We start from the raw sequence: 13,345 nt of genomic DNA, 5'->3' as shown, positions 1-13,345 counted from the left end.
AACAAGATGATCCAGTCCAGGGGTTTACCTTGGATCCCGGCGTTGTGGAGGCGGGTTATTAGGGTACGATGGCAGACTGTATCAAAGGCAGCTGAGAGGTCTAGGAGGATGAGAGCGGTTGTTTCCCCGTTGTCAAGTATGGTCCTGATGTCGTCAGTAGCTGCGATGAGGGCGGTCTCAGTGCTGTGGTTGGCTCGAAATCCAGACTGGGATGGGTCGAGGGATCCATTGGCCTTGAGGAATGCGGTCAGCTCTTTATTGACGATCTTCTTGATATTTTTTGCAGGGAAGGGAAGAAGAGAGATGGGGCGGAAATTTTTTGAGGTCTTTAGGGTCCGCTGTGGGTTTCTTCAGTAGGTCGTTTATCTCAGCGTGCTTCCAGCTCTCTGGGAAGGTGGCAGATGTGAGGGAGTTGTTTATGGCGTTCCGTAGGTGGGGAGCGATGATGGTGTCGGCTTTGTTGAAGATGTGGTGAGGGCATGGGTCGGAAGGAGAGCCGGAGTGGATGGTGTTCATAGCGTGGGCGGTGTCTTCGGTGCTGATGGGAGTCCAAGCACTGAGGGTGGCTGTCGGGGGCGTTGGTTCGGTGGCTGGGGGCGGAGTCTGGGCGCCAAAGCTGTCGTGGATATCAGCGATCTTGCGGTGAAAGAACGTGGCGAGGGAGTTGCAGAGGTCTTGCGACGGTGTGATGTTGTTGCTGTTGGCATTGGCATTGGAGAGCTCTTTTACGATGCTGAAGAGTTCCTTACTGCTGTGTGTGTTGTTGTCCAACCGTTCTTTGAACAATGTCTTTTTGGTGGTGCGGATCGGCTGGTAGTGTTTGCGGGTGGCGTTCTTGAGGGCAGTAATGTTTTCTGTCGTCTGTTCGCGGCGCCAGGTTTTCTCGAGGGTTCAGCAGGATTTCTTTGATTCTTTGAGGTCGTTGTTTTCCTGTTGCCGGGCTTGCCTGGATGTTTTTTCAGTGGTGCAAGGGCGTCGGCGAAGTTGACGATCTACTGTGTGAGGTTGCGGGCTGCGTCATTGGTGTCAGTGGAGTTGATTGGTGGGTTCTGGCTCAGTGATGTGGTTAGCTGGTCAGCGGTGACTTTGCTCCAGCCTCTGCGGGGGATCTGTTGTGGGCGGTGGTGGGATGTGGTCTTCTTTAAGGTGAAGTGGATGCAGCTGTGGTCGGTCCAGTGTAGTCCGGTGGAGTGGCTGAAGGCAACGTGGCTGCTGGCAGAGAAGATGGGGTAGAGCGTTTGGCCAGCCTAGTGGGTAGGGGTGTTCACCAGTTGCTTGAGTCTGAGGTTGGCAAGGTTGTCGAGCAGGGTGGTGGTGTTGTTGTCTTTGTTGTTCTCCAGGTGGAAGTTCAGGTCCCCTAGAAGGATGTAGTCTGATGAGGTGGGGGCATGTGGGCTTATGAAGTTGGCGATGGCTTCACTGAATTGTGTGCGTGGCCCCGGGGGTCTGTAGACGAGGGTTCCTCTGAGGGTGGTCTTGGGGTCGGTGTGGATCTGGAAGTGTAGGTGTTCCGCGGTGGTGAGGGCATCTTCGGAGTTGGTTGTGACGTTGATTCCTCCTCTAGATTGGTTGACGCGGTCCTTTCGGGTGATATTGTTGCCGTCCGGGATGGCTATGGCGATGTCGGGGGCTGAGGAGGCGTTCATCCAGGTTTCTGTGAGGAAGGCGACGTCTCGTGCTGTTGTGTCGAGGAGGTCCCAGAGTTCGACGGCGTGCTTGTGGACGGAGCGGGTGTTGAGCAGGATGCACTTGAGGTGGTTGTTGTTGTTGCCTGGTCCGGGTGGTGGGGTGTAGGTTTGGATGCAGGTGAATTTGCAGATTTGGCAGGAGAAGGAGCCGTGGGTGCGCTTCGGAGTGTCTAGGTAGCAGGCGGCTGGTCAGCCGGTGTTGAGTGCGTGGAGGGTGGTGGTGTCGTATCTCAGTCGGGTTTCTTGGTTTTGGCGAGGGCCAGGGGTTCTGGCGCTGGGCGCGGTCTAGGCGTGGACGGGCGCAGAAGGGCTTGCCTTCGGCGGGTCGCGCGGCCGCTGCACAGCTTCCTCATGAGGGGCTATTGGAGGGAGGAGCAGCTGGGAGGCAGGAGCGGGGCGGCGAATGGGGCACCAGGGGGGGGCGGGCCGCAGGGAGGCAGCGGCGGGAAGCGCGAGGGAGGGGAGCGGGTAGGGGGCAGGGGGGAAGGCATAGGGCACTAGAGGCGACAGTGGCAAAAGAAGCAACAATTAGAGGCAGAAAAACAGTAAACAGTGGCAAAAAAAGGAAAAACAGTAAACAGTGTGAAAAAAGGAGAAACAGTCCGAGGCAGAAGAAAAGAAGGACGGCAACAATCCCAGGCAACCAGGCGAGGACACAGCGGGCAGCAGGACAGTGGCACAGGGGGAACATGTGGCAGCTGAGGGGGGCACTCTACCTGGTGACAGGGTCAAAGGTCGCCACACAAAACTGTCGGAGTTCTGGACATGAGCAGGGTATCGTCTGCAAAAAGCAGTGCAGGCTCTGCTTGTCCTGCAAGCTTGGTAGGATCGGACCTACAAATCTGATAAAAATTAAATCAAACCAATGATGTAAAGGGTGAAGAGAGTGAGTGCAAGGACACTCCATTCTTTACCTAAACCCGGTTGGTCAGCCCACCTTCGCACCCCCACCTAACTTGGGCATAATTGTCCTTATGGAGTCAGTCTAAAATTGATCTGCAATAGATTTCTCGGATCCCCATTTTAGATAGGACTACCCAGAGGTTTTCACGGGGGACTAAGTTGAATGCGGCACGGAGGTCTACGAACACAACGTATAAAAGATCCTTTTTCACTGTCACATGTTTCTATAGGATCAATAAGAATTGGAAGAGCTGATCTATAGTGGTAGTGCTATCTCTAAATCCCGCCTATAGAGGTGACAGTATGTTCCCATCCCTCATCCAATCTAGGAGTCTCTGTGCAGGCAAAATATTATGTGTGCGATGTCAATGAGGCTGATAGGCCTATAATTTGCCGTATTGTTTTTATCCCCTTTTTTTAATATGGGCACTACCTCTGCACCTAACCAAGAGTCTGGAATTTCAGCCCCAAATTAGATCACAGACAAAACTTTAGGCTCAGAGAGATTAAGGTCCCTCGGTATTTTATTAAGACCTGGTGCCTTGCCCCATTGCAGAGTGGCAATTGCTTCCTGGGTTTCTTCTATAGTGAAGTTAAGTTTATCTATTTCGAAATCTAATGCAGGGTACTTAATGGTGTATCAGTTAATATCCTTTGGTCCTGCATACAGTTGACCTTTAGATATCAAATGCCAAAATTGTTTACTATTTTTGGCTAGTAGATCTCTCCAAACCTCTTTGTGCCAGTTCCTTTTTGCCTCAATTTGATCATTTTTATAGGCTTTCCTTTTTTTTGGCTACCATGGTTCTTGAACCGGCTTTGTTAGCTTCCATCAGAGTTTGTCAAGCTTGCTTACACAACACATCAGACCACTTGTTCATATTTCTGGCCGTTTTCTTGCCACTGTTTCCCTTATAAAATTTTTTTTGATATTATTTAGTAAATTTGTGAATGTGTCCACCAGTAGTTGCTTCTTCAATCAGAGGATACCCATTTGGCTAATGAGTGGACTACTATATGGTGAATAGTTGCCAGGGTATTAGCATTGCTCACGATTGTGGGCCACTTAGCCCTCCTTCTATTATTACCAAGAACAGTTGGAGTGGGTAAGATGGTCTCTGGGGCTGGTTGGTAAGAATTGAACACATCGAATAATTCTAAAGTTAGGGCGTTGTAGTTGCTGTCAAATCTCTCAGTTATCCTCATGTTGACCAACTTGGGCCAGAGAAATATATCAAGCAAAAAATAGTAACTCCTTGTTTTGCAACTGGCTCTTTCATATGTATGGCCATGCTTTAGATCAGAGGTAGAACGCCTGTTAGCAGCTCTCAACCCAAATTTGAGGGTAAAAGAGGCAACTTGGAATGCTACCTTCTCCTTTTTTAACTGGCTTTACCTGACTCAGGCATGGTATGCCTAATTCAGCGTCCTCTTCATCTGTTACATTTTTAGTTACCTCAAGGGGCTCAAATGTTGGAATTTGGGTCCCCCGCAATAACTATATTGTGTGATGCCACTTCCCTTTCGAGGAACTCTTTTAGATCAAGAATTGTGGGGGGGTTGTAATGTTGAAAGGGAAATCTACTGTATATGTTAACCAGGAGCACTGAGCTGTTTTTGGTGATTCCTTTGATGTTGAGGGCCATTATATCAGTGGAATTTATATAATACTTTTTGAGCTAACCCCCAGGTTAGTTTTGATCCAAATAATAAGGCCACCGGCTGGGCGACCCTTCTTTGAATATGCAGCTTTAACACTATGATTAGTAAAACCCACTCTAAATATTTCATCAATGGCCCATGTCTCCTGAAAAGACAAATGTCATAACTATTCACAAATTTCCCCCCTCTTCACAAACGATTTTAGACCGGAGACCTGCTAGGTTCCAGAACAGAAGTCTCAGTATCTTAGTAGGATCAGGATTTAATAGAGATTGCATCTCCTCTAGGGTGGACAAAAAATGAATGGGTGTAGATAATAACGTAATCATTGAGGTAAGGGACTGCCTTTCCCCATCACTGTTTGCGTTTACCCCAGGTAGCTGTTCTGGCTTAAGTGGTGTACGGGAATAATAACCTTCCTCTTTGTGTTTATTCTAACACAGTGGGGAAACAGTCCCTGCACATGTCAGATGTACTTAACCACAGGATATGTTTCACCCGTGGGATTTTGTTTGTGAGTATTATCAGTTAGTCTCACATGCTTTGGGTCGGTTGCCAGGTCCTTAATTGATAGAAAATGTTCCTGCATATATTCAAGGCATGTGGGCTCTAGATACTCATGCTTTGCATACTCCTGCCATTTAGGGCTGGGACAGGATGTTGCAAGTTGTTTTTCTTCAAAGGAGTTTATATCTATATCTATATATTTACATCTATGTATGCATCTTTTTTGTCATTGAATAATTGTGGATGCTTCATATTGTCAACACTATATTAATCATGACAAAGGGGTGTTGTTCATATTTCCTTCGGGAAATAGGTTCTGAAGGTCCTGTTAGGTAACCAGTAGGACGTCTCTTTTTATGTTTCGTATTGTCAGAAGCAGCAGAGATTATGTGTCTTCTATCAGGCATTTGACCCTTTAGGTCCTCCAGTCTTCTTTTACCTTTTTGGGGGTGTAAAGGGGTCATGTTTGTCTTCTAACACTGGACTCTTAAATGCTTAAAGTCGACTCTTGAAGCCTTTTTAACTTTTTCCCTTCAAGGGCTGATTCTCTTGGGCGGTCGGGCCTGTATAGTTGCTTTTATTTGTATGCTTCATGACACAAGTCACAGGTTCTATTAAGAGCCAGCTCTTGTTTATCAATCCTACATGCTCATGGTCAGTCTTTAGTTGACCGCCTAGTTCTCCTTGGGAACATTTGTAGGATTAGTTTGCAGACCCTCCTCCAGTGGGGTATAGCTATGGTATTTAATTCAAAGTTAAGGAATCTGCAGCTAAATGTCTCTATTAGATGTAAAAGTTACTTACCTTGTGTAACTCCATATCTGGTATATAGCTCAGATTCCTTAACGCCATGCCCATCCTCCCGATCTGCGAATGAACTTTGAGGTAAGGGTTATACCCCTTTAGTGATGAGTTGATATACTAGTGATCACTATCTCAATCTATTTTGGGACTAAACAAATCGCTTGACCTGGCCAGTTAGCTTTTGTTTAGATGTTGCAATAACTTCCATTTCCAAATGTGTGTGGTTGGTAGAGTGGTGGAGTGTTCTCTTTCTTTCTTCTGGATGACACACCAGCGAGAAGTATTACATTCTTTGTTCTTTCTATGAACGTCTTCTTGCTGTCTTTATACCTTTACATTGCTGCTGTCAATTATTACGTAATACTGTGATTTAAGAAACAACCGGGTGTTGTTTTTGTAGGTTCTGGTGGCTTTTGCCATACTTTTTCTTACCATTGCTGAATGGTTTATTTTATTTAAAATCTTTATTTCGGCAAAATAGCCATAAAAGACACATGAATATACATACATAAAACAAAAGAATTTGAATTCCAATTAACAATTCATAGAGAACATGCATAAGCATTTTCCTTAGAAAAAGGTCACCAATCAAAAATAGTTCATTTAACATGATTCAGTTTAGCAACAGAAATGCACTACAGAGTATACCTCTTTGGAGAATCTGACACAATTTCTCAAAACATTTGACCCAATTTTTTTCGAATAAAGAAAACTGAAGCTAAAAATCTGCTAATACTGAACACAATGAACTGGTCAGTATTCGTTTTAACAATCCTATATGCAGTATGACAGCTTCTAGTTCCTAGGAGAGCACACATAGGTTTTAACCATTTTTTCCGTGCTTTTGTGTAAGCATTGCATACAAAGAGCATGTGAATTTCATTCTCCAAACAGGAGGCAGAGCACATAGGACATATTCTGTTATTGTCAGTTGTACATTCCGCATTTTTCTTTGACCATCGTTCAAGGTTAGAAGTTAACATTCGAGTCCCATATCTGAATTTCAGGTAGAGGGTCTTGGCCACAGGAGGCTCAATTTCGTCCAGAAATGTTTCAAAACAAGGTTCAACTTTAAACAATAGGAATTCTTTAGTTAAAGTGCCAGTTCTACTCTCGTGTACAACCTTGTTATACATATAGGACCAAAAAGCTCTCTTCACCATGGTTTTTGCAGATGGTGGCAGGTTCTCAGGGTGTTCCCATAAAGAATACAACCCCAGCAATCTAAACCATTTTTGTATATGCCCATACCATGGGATGGAATTAAAAGTGTCGAGGTTTAATACCTCTTGAAGACAGTTCCTATAGTCCAACAATTCTGGGGTGGACCAAACTCTAATCCAGAACATTAAGGGTCTTAGAATTGTAAAATGATCAGTTCGTTTAAAATTTAGGTCAAATTGGAGGGGGGTTAGGGGGGTGCTAGTAGGAACCCTTACAATAGATCTCATAAATTTGTTATCCAATCCTTGGAAGCACTCTCTGGCCCAGGGACCCCATATTTCAGCCCCGTATAGAGAGGCAGATTGGATTTTAAATTTGAAGAGTTCAAGAGCAGGTGTTGCACTCTTACTTATACTAGCATTCAATTTGCTCATTATAGGTTTGACATTTTGAGCATATACCACCCTACTCTTCTCAAGTTGGGCCTTCCATGTTAACTTTGAGTCAATTACCACCCCCAAGTAAGAAAAGTTATCAACGACCCCAAGAGTTTGTCCATTTAGAGTCAAAATCCCTCTATCTGGTCTGCTAGGGTTTAATGCCATACATTTAGTTTTGTTAGTGTTTATTTCCAAGCCTTTTTTTTCACAGTAACCACTAAATGAGTTTAAGAGTATCTGGAGGCCCCTCTTAGTCTGAGAGATGAGGATGGTATCATCCGCGAAGAGCAACGCAGGTACTCTCTCTCCATTTAGCTGAGGTGAATCGTTGTTACAGGCATTTAAATGTTCAGGAACATCATTAACAAATATGGAAAAAAGAGTGGGGGCCAGGACACAACCCTGACGAACGCCGCGCTCGATTGGAATATCGCGAGACAGTTCGCCATTTGGTCCCCATCTAATGTTGGCATGGTTTCTAGCATGTAACTCAATTATCTGGCTTAACAGGCACCCTGGCATCCCGGCTTTGTTTAAGGAGCTCCAGAGCAGATTTCTAGGAACAAGATCAAATGCAGCTCTAAGGTCAACAAACGCTACATACAAATGACCCTTCCTAATATGCACGTACTTCCAGTAAATACAACAGAATCTGAAGACCTGGTCTAATGTACTGGTCTTAGACCTAAAGCCTGCCTGAAATTTAGTAAATATTTTTGACTCCTCCAGCCAGTCATTCATTCTAAATAATAAATGCTTGGCATAGAGTTTCTGCAGGGTGTCCATTAAGCTAATGGGTCTATAATTAGAGGGATCAGATTTGCTACCCTTTTTAAAAATTAGTACAACTTCTGCTGCACGCCAGCTTTCGGGAAACGAACAATCAATAGACAAAACATTAAATAAACAATTGATATAAGGAGCCCAAACTTCGATTGCATGTTCATAGAGGTCGCCAGGTATTTTATCCGGACCGGGGGCTTTACTGCTTTTTAGTTCATTAATTGCCTTCGTTGTTTCTTCCAAGGTAAAATCAAGGCATTCAGGAAGTGGGGGTAACCATGTGTCCTCAACAGTAGCACTGTCATATTGTTTATACAGGGATGTGAAATGGTTTACCCATATTAGTTCATCCAAAAAAGTGTCCTTAACTGCTCTTCCTGCATGCCCCCCATTAGCAACCAACCTCCAAAAGCCAACATTGTCGTTTGTTTTGGCAGCAGCCAGCATATCTGCCCAGAGAAGTTCTTCCCAGGCTTTTTTGGAATCTTTTATGACGTGCTTGTATTCTTCCCTTGCGAGTTTGACATCCAATTTAGAGCCCTCTTTGATTGCAGTTAGAAGGCTCCTTTTGGCCATCTTACACGAGCGATTAAACCAAAGCTTCCCATGGCAACCCATCCTTATATTTTGCTGGTTCTTCTTTGGCATTTTAGACATGTGAATCTTGAGCTTGTCAAAGAAGGTTTTGTGCAATTCAACAAAATGTGCATAATTCTCAGGTAGGAGAGGAAAGCCGGCTATGGGGCCAAAGGTTGAATCAAAGAGAGAATAAACAGCTGCAAGGGTTGTGCCATCTGATAGCAGATGCGGCCATTTTAGAGCATGTCTATTATTATTAATGTGTACAGTTTCGCATGGCGCATCTGCAACTTCATTGGGCATAGAGTCACTGAACATATGTGCTTCAATATGGAGTTCCAGGGGAAAATGATCACTCTCAACCCTGTTAGATACTCTAAAGTCCATCATAAAGTGCCAAATGCTTAATGATACAAGAATAAAGTCGAGCCTACTTTCAGACTTTACAAAGGTTGGTTGTTTGGATAGGTCAGAAGGAAGGCGACCATTGCAAGCTCGCAAACCGTGTTCAACTGTTAGCCTTAGAAGTTGGACTGCTAACGTAGTGCACTTGACATGTATGGCAGACTCGAGCTGGGGGATGTTATAGGCATGGTCTTCATCCTCAAGGGCTTCAGTAATGCCAAGAATCGGTTCAAAATTACAATTCAAGTCACCCCCCAAAATTACTGGGACATCACCGACTACTGTTTTTAGGAAAGAATCCAAGATTTCCAGCGTGGGTGAAACTCTAAATTGACCTATAGGTCTATTGTAAATATTAATAATATAATATTGATGCCCCATTGCTTGTAGTGATCTTTAAGGCTAGGATATCCGGAGTTCCTATGTCTATGCTTTCAGCCTTTATAGTTAGTGTAATTTTAATCCAAATGATTAAACCCCCGGCTGGTCTTCCCCTCTCTGATTGAGTTGCCACTTTATCAAAAGTTTTAAAACCCATCCTATGTGGGGTTTCCATGGTCCATGTTTCCTGCAAGAGGCAGATTTCACCAGAGTCAATATAATCCGCCCAATCAGAGTGGTGGAGTGTTCTCTTTCTTTCTTCTGGATGACACACCAGCGAGAAGTATTACATTCTTTGTTCTTTCTATGAACGTCTTCTTGCTGTCTTTATACCTTTACATTGCTGCTGTCAATTATTACGTAATACTGTGATTTAAGAAACAACCGGGTGTTGTTTTTGTAGGTTCTGGTGGCTTTTGCCATACTTTTTCTTACCATTGCTGAATGGTTTATAGAGTGCATAGTTTTTTCCCTATTATAGTGGTTATTCAGAAGGGCGTAGAGTTTTTTGTAGCCCTGTGTTCGTTGATTTTTTTGGGGGGTGTTATTTAAAATCTACGTCTGGTATTACTATACCATTTGATGTGTTTTCTTTCTTAATGTTTCAAAGATTTTTTATCTTTTTTGGCACACTGTCTCCACACCCAGTTTCTGTAGTGGGTCCTCGTTCTGGCGCAGAATGTTACACAGAAGAAACTGACGACGTTACACAGAGGAAACTGAATGACTTATTTGGCTCTACTGATGTCATATCTGGGGACGACGTCATCGCGGGGCCACACAACGCTGTCCCTTGGCGGGCAGAAGTACTGCTGCAAAATTTCCGGATCCAGACTGGCACCTGGAGAGAATTCAAAGTTAAGGAATCTGCGGCCAAACTGTGTCCCTACCAGAGATAGCCTTACCGAAGTTAAGTAACCTTTACATTAAGATTCTTCAAAATCTATGTCCAATGTTTCTCTGTAGATTCTTTGCATAACAGTACATCTCATTCATCGCAATAGGTGTGATTTGACTCAAGTACAGCACAAGAATTAGTTTGTGTATACTGGAGATATTTCCCTTTGTACGTGGAGTTCTGCATACAAACCCCTCCATAGGGGATGAATCTCTAGTGCCTGCTTCTTTATTTGGAGGTTGTAAAACCCAATGTCAAATTGGTGTATAATGGATTCCATCCTTCGACCCAACTTCAAAATCTTGTTTACAGTCGTTGAAGGATTTAATATGGCCCTTGCAAATATATCACTCATCATGCGGCAATTGCCATCTCTACATGTACCAAAGGGGCCTAGTTGTAGTGCTGGGGTGAATGCAGGGTTATAATATAAGGAGTGTAAGGAGAGGGACCCCAGATGTTTACTTGCCCTATACTGTCAGTGTAGTTATTTTGGGTGTGCTGAGGTAAATATTGGGTGGTCTGTCTCCTCGAGGTTTCCACACCAGATCCCACATTGAGGGATCTGCAATAGCTCTGTCCATATGTAGCCTGAGTTTTTCAGACTCAAGTGAGCTTCAGTCTACTAAGACTCACAACTGTGCTGCCTTATAATAAGTTTGCATACCTCAGCGGGGCTAGGCCTCCTCTCGCTCTCTGGAACGAGAGAGAAATCTGTAAGCTACCATGGGTCTCCTATCCTCTGATATATTTTTCAATCACTCTTAAGAGTAGCAAAAAAGGTCAGGGGCATCAGTATTGGTAGGGTGTAGAACAAATAAAGCAGATGTGGCAAAATATGAATCTTATTTTTTTTACTCTACCTATTCAGGAATTCAGCATGTCCACTTATTGTCGGAAATCCCCTTGCATATCTGCTAGGAATGTTATTAGAGGTTGACCTTATCCTAAGAGGTCTGAAACCATAGATGTTAGTTTTACTCCTAGGTACATAATCCATGTAGGTGCCCAGCAGAAGTTGGACTGCTCTGAAATTTCATTGATCGTGCATTGTGGAAGAGTTAAGAATCTCTGATAAATTTGTATTAATTTTAAAACCAGCCACTTTCTCAAAAAAGCATAGATGTTTCTATATTCTAGAAAGGGAAATAGTTGGTTTGGTTAGTGTCAGGAGACATAATCAGTGAAGCGCATGCTTTTTAGTACTTCCTGGACAAAGTGCAAGCCTGTGATATCAACGTCATTTTGTAGCTGAATGACTAAACATTCAATATTAAGGTCAAACAAAAGAGATGATAATGGGCAGCCCTGGCATGTCTCCCTCTCCAATTGAAAAGGACTGGTCATTCCCCTGCTCAGAATCACTCGAAACCTGAGTTCTGGTACCCAACTATGGCCATCGTTAAAAACCGGCGATCCCTTCAATCATTTTCCTTTGAAGTACCCGTCAACACAATAGAATGATTTCGCTGTATCGAATGTCAGCATGAGTGCGGGGATCTCTTTTTTCTTCTTTGCTTTTACGATTAGATGTATGACTTGACTAATATTATTGTGTGTCTGCCGATTTCTTATGAGAAATTATTGGTCTAGGTGTATGAGTGTTAGAAGGACCATCTCCAATCTCAGGGCTAGAATTTTTGTGTAAATTTTAGCGTCAACATTCAGGAGGGCTATTTGCTTGTAAGAGGAGCACTGCTCTGGGTCTTTCTCTTTTTTGTGGATTAGTGTAATAATGGCCTCAGCCATTTTGGGGGGGGTTACACTCGCTATTATCAAGAAAGATTTATGCAAGTGGGTTAAAGTAGGTGTTAGTTTATCCAAGAAAGCTTTATAAAAACTTCTAGAGAATCCGCTGGGTCCTGGTGTTTTATTAACCTTTAGAGTTTTACGGTTGCTTTGAACTCATCTTCTGAAATCAGGGCTTCAAGTTCTAAGGCTAGGGGGCTAGGGAGTCAGGCCGGGAGTGAGTCGCTATATAGGTGTCATGCAATGACTCTAGAGAGTGCTCTGCCTTGGAGAGTGAAGCATAATAGTCCTGGAAGACTTCCAGTTTCTCCTCCCCTTTAGTTAATTTATCTCCATTCTTTAGATAGGTTTCTTTCATTAAGCCCTGTTCTTGCTTGATGCAAATCTGTTGCACAAAATTAGTTCCTATTAATCAGTCCTAGAGTATGTCTGATGGACATGAAATTAAAATGTGAAATCCCTCTTTGTGTTATGTTGTTCTCTCCAAACATCACACATCCCAAGGTTTCGTAGCTTAGCTTTAAGTATTTTGGAGAAACCCCTAGGTGTATAATTGGCCCTGTTGTATCTAAGGCTGGTTCCATACCATGTTAAAGTCTTTCATTGGAAGAATATCCCCTTCTGTTAATTTGATAGTACCCAGCACAAGTAGCTATCCTGTCCAGTATTTGTGGCGTAAAGCGTAGCTATTGTAAGGTTGTCCCCACCAGTAGAACCCTCAACAAAAAGAGACCTCCTCTACTTGTCACACCTAGTGTCTTCAACTTTAAAAAGTAGATGTCTATGGAGGAGAATTGCCACCCCATTATGTCGTGAGTATGCCAAAGCATAAAGTGCATATAGCACTTGAGTTTGTGCTTTAATCTGCTTTCCTGATTTTTTTCAAATAGGTTTCCTGAAGTCTAATTATGTCGTACCTCCCTCCTGTTGCCCAATTTTCATGCGTTTGTCGAGCTAAAAGTCCCCTAAATTTCTTTATTTTATAAACAAACTTTATTGGATTTTCTCTGCCAAAGACCTGCTCGAAGAGCAATTTTATGCATGTGAAACAGGACATGCTATGGCGTACATATGAAAAATAACATTTTTGTACATTAATAACGGGAACCGAAAAGACGAAGAAAAATAAAACCAAAGAAAGAAAAGAACAGGCTGCAGTAGTGATGGAGAAGAGGTAGAATCTTGGAAGTATGATCATGTCTAGTCTCCTAACTTTCAATGTGAGTACTTGTACCATTCCATTCCACCTTGCATGAAGTTGTGTATTTAACATAAGAATGTGCAGGTTTTAGTGTCTGCATCAAATCAGCCTCTGTCAATTTACTGTCTCCTTCTGGCATCTCAACTTGTTTGTCCCAGAGATAGTTATGGGACAAACTTGT

General features: G+C 43.4%; 1 protein-coding gene across 5 annotated transcripts in view; it reads left to right on the top strand.

Moving 5' to 3' along the window:
* Positions 1-13,345, top strand: part of LOC147659476 (uncharacterized) — a 203,716-nt gene that overhangs the window by 113,841 nt on the left and 76,530 nt on the right. Inside the window, exon 3 of one of the 5 annotated variants that reach the window (XR_015307232.1) lies at positions 9,965-10,229. The exons of the other annotated variants lie outside the window; for them this stretch is intronic. The gene's annotated coding sequence lies outside the window, so the exon portion shown is untranslated. Of the gene's footprint in view, positions 1-9,964; positions 10,230-13,345 lie in introns of those variants that run through there. 5 annotated transcript variants of the gene reach the window in all.

The sequence above is a fragment of the Lissotriton vulgaris genome, unplaced genomic scaffold, assembly GCF_964263255.1.
Source record: "Lissotriton vulgaris unplaced genomic scaffold, aLisVul1.2 SCAFFOLD_1201, whole genome shotgun sequence".
NCBI lineage: Eukaryota > Metazoa > Chordata > Amphibia > Caudata > Salamandridae > Lissotriton > Lissotriton vulgaris.
This window is presented reverse-complemented; position numbering and strand designations above follow the sequence as displayed.